General features: G+C 36.5%; 1 pseudogene; it reads right to left on the reverse strand.

The window, feature by feature from the left end:
• Positions 1 to 226: 226 nt before the first annotated feature.
• On the reverse strand, positions 227 to 765 carry LOC136121956 (large ribosomal subunit protein uL29 pseudogene; annotated as a pseudogene).
• Positions 766 to 6,969: the final 6,204 nt, after the last annotated feature.

Raw genomic sequence — 6,969 nt, forward strand, 5'->3', positions numbered from 1 at the left:
CACATTAGCACCACTAACTTCCCTGACTAGTTTAAGTGAGCCCATCGTGTATAAAGTCTTAACAATGCTTGCTTTTGTTTTTCAGAGATTGACGTACTTATAATGCATTTGACAGGAGAACATAACGTCATCTAATGGTGGTGCTGGAGTGGATCTTAGAGGCCAACCCCAACAATCTCTCTCTTTTTTTTGCCAGTTTGTTCGTGTTTTATTGACGCCTGGATGCTCAGGCCTTGATCGCGCACTTCCATGGTGGGTGTGGCTCCTTCCGCAGCTGCCTCTTGGCCTTCAGGTTCCCTTTGGGTTTGTTCTGCCGGCGTCACATGGCACAGTTCCAGGGGTTTATACTTCTCTCCCTTATATAATTTCCTGAGGTTCTCCTGGTTGATGACGGTGAGAACATGGGCGATGGATTTGCTAACACCTCGGACCTTGGAGAGTTTAGAAGCCGCGCCTCTTGTCACTTTAGCGACGCGCTGCTGAGACAGCGCCACCTTCAGGTCCTCCAGTTGTTTCAGCAGCTCCTCCTTGCCTCCAAGGTCTCAGGCCTTAATCTTGGCCGTGGCTGTACAAGCGGCCTCGGCCGGCTTCTTAGAGGGAAAGAGAAACAGTCTTTTTACAAATAAGGAATAGATGCTCAAAGAAGTCTAACTTGGCTAAGGTGGGACAGCTAGTTAGTGACTGAGCTAGAACCAGAACCACTACTACCCGAACCCAACCTTTCCACCTCACTTTTGCGCTTACCAGAGAGTCCCAAACCTCCATCATGACTTTTGTCAGAAGCACCTACACTGTGGTTACCTAATATTTTCTTTAAATGCACTCAATTTTTAAACTTAAATTTATATAAAAAGGAAGCTTGACCCAAGGAGGAATAATTATAAAGTAATGAGTTTAATATACTTTAAGATAAATATGTATCTATTAAAATACAAAATGTTGTTAACATACCCCCTAAAATTATCTTGTATAATGCCAGCAGTACTCATGCCACACTCTGGAGACTACTCCACCAGACCTCAGTGTTTTTGATCTGGTGTTTGCATGTTCAGATTACAAATACTCATGACATAAGGTGGATGGCAAAAGCTAGTGGAAACTCTAGTAAAAACACAGGAGAATATTTTGGGCAACAGTCTTTGTTGTCATATTATACGTGCTTTTCCACAGTCTTGCAATTGCAGTTCTCTCTTCAGGAACCATGGGGATACATTTTTTTCTAAATTATGAACATATTTAAATTTGTAAAGAACGTCACCCATAAGCTTTTCAAAAGTGACATACAGACCATCCATGCAAAACCTGGTTTCTCAGTTTGTTGTTACACTCTTACTTTACAATGAGTAATTTGGTAAATAGGCACTCTGAGAATAGAATCATGATCTGCAGTCAGGCTGTATTATATTCCACACGTATGTCAGAGAGGTAATTCCATGGATAAACATAGAGACAATATTTACGTTTATTTCAACCTAGACCATCTGAAGCAGTCTAGGTTGTGTGCTTATATCTTTTGAAGAAAGACACCTAGAAAAGAGAATAGCATTAGAGTATGTAACCTGAGGGTTAAGAACACATTCAAACTTTCCTTGATTTTTGCACTAACTCCTGGCATGAAAGAATATCAGGAATGTTAAGAAACCAGTGAATATTATGGCAAAATAGGGCTCTCAAATGCATATAATGGATATTAAGTCTCATAGTTTTAATTTCCCTATAAGACATACATTTTCCATGACTTCAGTGGAAGAATTTATAGGTGTCAAAAGAAAAGAATAGCATAGAAAATATTCCTTAGGAAATTATAATACTATTTGTTTCTTTTCTTAAACTTAGATTGGTAGACAAAGATGGGGGAATTTTTCTATAGTTAACAGATTTCTCAAGCACTATTTTATAAAAGTTTATTGAATTAAATGACTATAGTTAGTCAGAACTACTTAAAAGTTATATTTTCTGGCAATAGAATTGACTGGAAGAGAAATTAATATTGAAAATTATGTTAGCTAAGATCTTTTAATGTTCTATTAGTCTAAAAGTTTTTGTAATATTACAGATTATAGCCAATTTCTTTTTGATTATGCAACGTTTTCTCAAGCTTTATCTTTGAAAGTTCTTATGATGATTATAATATTGCACTTATAGATCAACCTAGTACCCTAAAAGGGTTAATTCTCTGTAGCTGAAAATTCCGAACCATCATGTTGACTCTTATTGAGCACGGGAAATCAATTTGGTGTGTGTCCAAAGTTCACAAATCCCACAGCAATTATAGATTTTTTTACTTTCATGTTTTAAGATAATAATTAGTGTATACTGTAACTTGCGCAGGGCACCTTTAATGATCCCAAACCATGATAAACAATAATGGAAGCATTCCTAAGGCAGTGTCTGTGGTATCTTAAGGAAGAAATTCTACTTTTTCTTTTGAAAATATTAACCCTGTGTCATAATAAATTGTAAGGCCAGTGTAATTGTGTTGCATCTTTAGAATCTGAAATATAAATTATATCATCTTGGTATATTCTGAATTAACAGATAAAAAATTTTAACAATAGTTGAATCTGAAACACACTTATCCTATGACAATATTTACCATGATCCAGAAAATTGAAAGTTTTCTCTCTGCTCTAGCATTTATCTAGTATAAGGCTTTATATCCATTAAGTGAGTAAAAAATGTACTAAAAACCCCTTACCCTCATAATATAGCCTTAATACTTAGGCTATATTATATATTCACTCATTTCTTCAACAGATATGGAGAATTGGAAAAGCACTGTGAAAGTTACAACAATAATTAAGATGTACTACAGATGCCCAAGAATTGTATAATAGAGGGCAGTGAGGAAGTGTATGCAGAGATTATAATATAGGGCAGCAGGTGTTGGGAAGAGAATCAAAAACAAGGTGTTATATGAGTTCAAGTTTTTGATGGAAGAATCAGGGAACACTTTAAGCAAGAATTGGAATTTACAATAGGTCTTGAAGAATGGAGGAGGGTTTTATAGAAGAAGGTATACCAGGTAGAGGACATGTATAAACAGAGTCATAGATATGTAGAAAATACTTGGTGAAGGGAAGTAGTGGGAACCTGAGAAAGGTAGGTTGACCCCAGAGCTTGGAGGTGTTGAATAAGAGCCCATAGCAGGATTTTGACTTAGAAGTGGCATGCACTTTGTTGAAATTTGGGAACATAGCTCTGGCAGGGCTGTATTGGAATAATTATAGAGTGAAAAGGCTGGAAGTGGAACACCAATCGGTAGATTTGTTAAGTAGTCCAAACAAGAGTTAATGAAGTTCTGAATAAAGAGGCTGATACTGGGAATAAACAGGAAGCAGCTGACTCAAATTCTATTCAGAGAAGAGAAGGAATTAGTTCCCTGTTAAATGCACTTTGAAACCATTACCAGCCATTGCCACTTAGCAGGGGTGCAATGTATGAAACTGGTTCCAATTAAAGGATCACCCTTTATTTAAGAATATTATAGCTTCTCTGAAAATGTGAAATCATAGGAACTACTTTTTCATTTGGGCAACAGATAACTAACCCACAGATTCAGTATTCATAAGAATTCTCCTTAAAGCAAACTACAAATCTGAATAGTGTTCTAAGAATTATGAGAGAAGTATGTGGAAATTGACGTTAAAAATAGCTATCATCTTGGCTCAAAGAATGCAAAGCACAACTCAGTGGTGAGCTTTGGGAGTGATACAATGCAATAAACTTCTTTCCGATTTTTGCTTACCATTTATGAGGGAAAATACAGAAGATAGCAGCCAAAATAAAAATAAGGATTATCTTAAAGTCCTTAAATTTTATAGTTCTGAAGGGACCTGACACATCCTCTGGTCCAGACCTGTAATTTTACAGAAGGAGATAATAGGTCCCTTAAATGTTGAATAGTTTTCCATTCTTACAGTTGCTTAACAGCTGACTTGACAAGAGAGCCTGGGCCTCCAACTCTTGGCCACACATCTCATTTCTACACTGGAAGAACAGTATCAGTGCTCTAAATTTTTGCTACTCAAAGTGCTTCAGCAGGATCAGTGTCTCCTGGGAGCTTGTTAGAAATGCAGAATATCAGGCCTCACACCCAAACCTGCTGCATGAAATCAGATTTTAATGAGACCCTCAGGTGGTTCATATACATGTTAAAGTATGAGAATCACTGCTCACAGTGGTGCCATTGCCCCCGGCATATTCCACCTCTAAGAGCTGTGCGTTAGTGTTAGATGGAAATTGCCTCGCCATACTCGGTTCCCTTATGCCTAATCTGAGACCACCGCTGCCCACATCGTGTGGACCCATTCAACGTCTCAGCTTCCAGTGCACTCAATTCTACTTCTTTGCCTATTGACTGTGAATCTGTAACTCTCCAGGAAAACTAGTGAATTAAAGGAAATCTATATTCAGCCAATATTCATAAATAGCTTATATCATCACCCAAATTTCTGAGGCTGAAAAGAACTAGAGATTTGTTATTAAAAAAAAAAAAATCCAGTAGAAATACTTTCATTTTGATCATTGGCAAGTCATTGAATAACCTTACATTTTAATCTCATAATGATATATATTTGGATATCTGATTCCCAAAAGAAAATTCGACAATACTGGTTTTCTTTTGAGGCTTGTGAAACAGAATACTTAGATAAGTTCTTAGAATTATGAAGGAAATATTAGAGTATCATTATTCCCCCTGAAAGTAGTTCTCAATCACTTAAATATAAAACAGTAACTTGCAGTATTACACCAAGATCAGTTTATTTTAAAGGTAGAGCTGAATGAGAATTTGATTCAGATTCTCAATTTCAAAATCTGTATTTAACACAGTAAGGCACTATGCTCACTTGTCTGTGAGCATTAAATCAGCTCATCTCATTATACCACAGGGTGGCCATATTCTCTAATCTTTGAATCCAGAAAATAGTGAAAGGGATTGAATTCATTTGCCATTAAAAAGTTTTGAATACTTTTTATTAACATACTTACTGCTGTTATTTAACTTGTATGGTTATTTGTTATTACTATTAATTCTCATAAATAATAATTCAAACCCAAGAATTAGACAGACATATAATTTAGAATATTGAAGCACTTTTAAGTAGAGGCTTTCATATGACTTAACATTGGAAATATATTTGTTTTCTGAAAAATACGAACATCTGGCTTTGCATTGGGCACCATGGAAAGATACATCCACCTTTCTCCCAAGTGAGCTTGATGTGGTCTAACACATTAATCTAAAGAGACACCTTCTGCCTTCTGCCTTCTTAAAGTGAATGAGTTCTACAGTTGTAATTTCCTGTCTGGAACCTTAAATTTCTAGGGAATAAAGGTTACTGTCAAGATTCAAGTGACTACTTCTTTCATTTAAAGCAGAATTTCTTAAAACCCAGGGCAGCCAGGTTTCCATTTTCTATTACTAGACTTTTTTTTTTTTTTTTAAGATGTTGGGGGTAGGAGTTTATTAATTAACTTATTTATTTTTGCTGTGTTGGGTCTTCGTTTCTGTGCGAGGGCTTTCTCTAGTTGTGGCAAGCAGGGGCGACTCTTCATCGCGGTGCACGGGCCTCTCACTATCACGGCCTCTCTTGTTGCGGAGCACAGGCTCCAGACATGCAGGCTCAGTAGTTGTGGCTCACGGGCCTAGTTGCTCCGCGGCATGTGGGATCCTCCCAGACCAGGGCTCAAACCCGTGCCCCTGCGTTAGCAGGCAGATTCTCAACCACTGCACCACCAGGGAAGCCCTATTACTAGACTCTTTAAATGGTTGGCGTTTAAGCTAGGATCTCATGGGATCTCAAAGTTAGAATCTTTTTATTCTTCCAAGGGGCACATGGTACTCAGTAGAGAACTGAGGTTAGTGAGAAGAGGTGAAGTTAGGGAGAAAAGAATCCACTACCTTATTTAATAGCAGTGATTAGGTAAGGACTTAATACACATGTTCCCTCCAGAATTGTTGGTCAATCTTTTTGCCAATGTACCCTGAAAAAAAATTTTTTTAAATATGTACCTCTTGCACATTTTTAGGTTGACATCTAAGACATTTCATCATAAATTTAAATAGTTGCAAAGGATCTTGTAATGATAACCAGTATATTATAAATATGGACATTTAAAACTAAAACTGTTACTTTAATATATTTTTATAATTGTAAACCTTTTATTGCTCTCCTATCATATTAAATTACTACAAAAGCATGTACATAACTACAAAGTTCTTCTGGATTGAGTTGTTACTACAGTTATTAATATACTACTATTAAAAATAACATAAATATATTATAAATTTTGACAAATAATTAAGTATAAAAGTTAAGTTTTGCTGACAATGCGTTTCTTGATACCATGAATCAATATCTAATGTTTCTCTTTACATTTAATGTAAAAGAAGGTAGATGCAGTCAAAAATAATTGATCTGTACATAGGATCTTATTTACTTTTTATTAGTAGGATGTAGAAAATATTAAACATTTTATGGTGAAATAAGATGAGGATTTTACTGTATTATAATAAACATTTGAAACAGTATCTGGTAAAAAATTGTTTTAACTACTTCATAGAATAATAAGTGCCAAGTGAAAAGATGTCATAGAAAGTTTATCTAGTATATCTCCAAAATTTTGATAGTCTAAGAAAACATTCTAATTACATTTAAAATAATTAGTGACACTAACCTATACTGCTTTGCTATTTAAAGTTTCTTTTCTTTTCAGATAAGGAAGTGTCCTGGGGACAAATATCAAGAAGACCTGAGATGCTTCCCTGGTGGTACAGTGGTTAAGAATCTGCCTGCCAATGCAGGGGACTTGGGTTCGAGCCCTGGCCCAGGAAGATCCCACATGCCACGGAGCAACTAAGCCCGTGTGCCACAACTACTGAGCCTGCACTCTATAACCCTCGAGCCACAACTACTGAGCCCACATGCCTAAAGCCCGTGCTCCGCAGCAAGAGAAGCCACCACA

The sequence above is a fragment of the Phocoena phocoena genome, chromosome 4 (genome assembly GCF_963924675.1).
Source record: "Phocoena phocoena chromosome 4, mPhoPho1.1, whole genome shotgun sequence".
NCBI classification, from domain to species: Eukaryota; Metazoa; Chordata; class Mammalia; order Artiodactyla; family Phocoenidae; genus Phocoena; species Phocoena phocoena.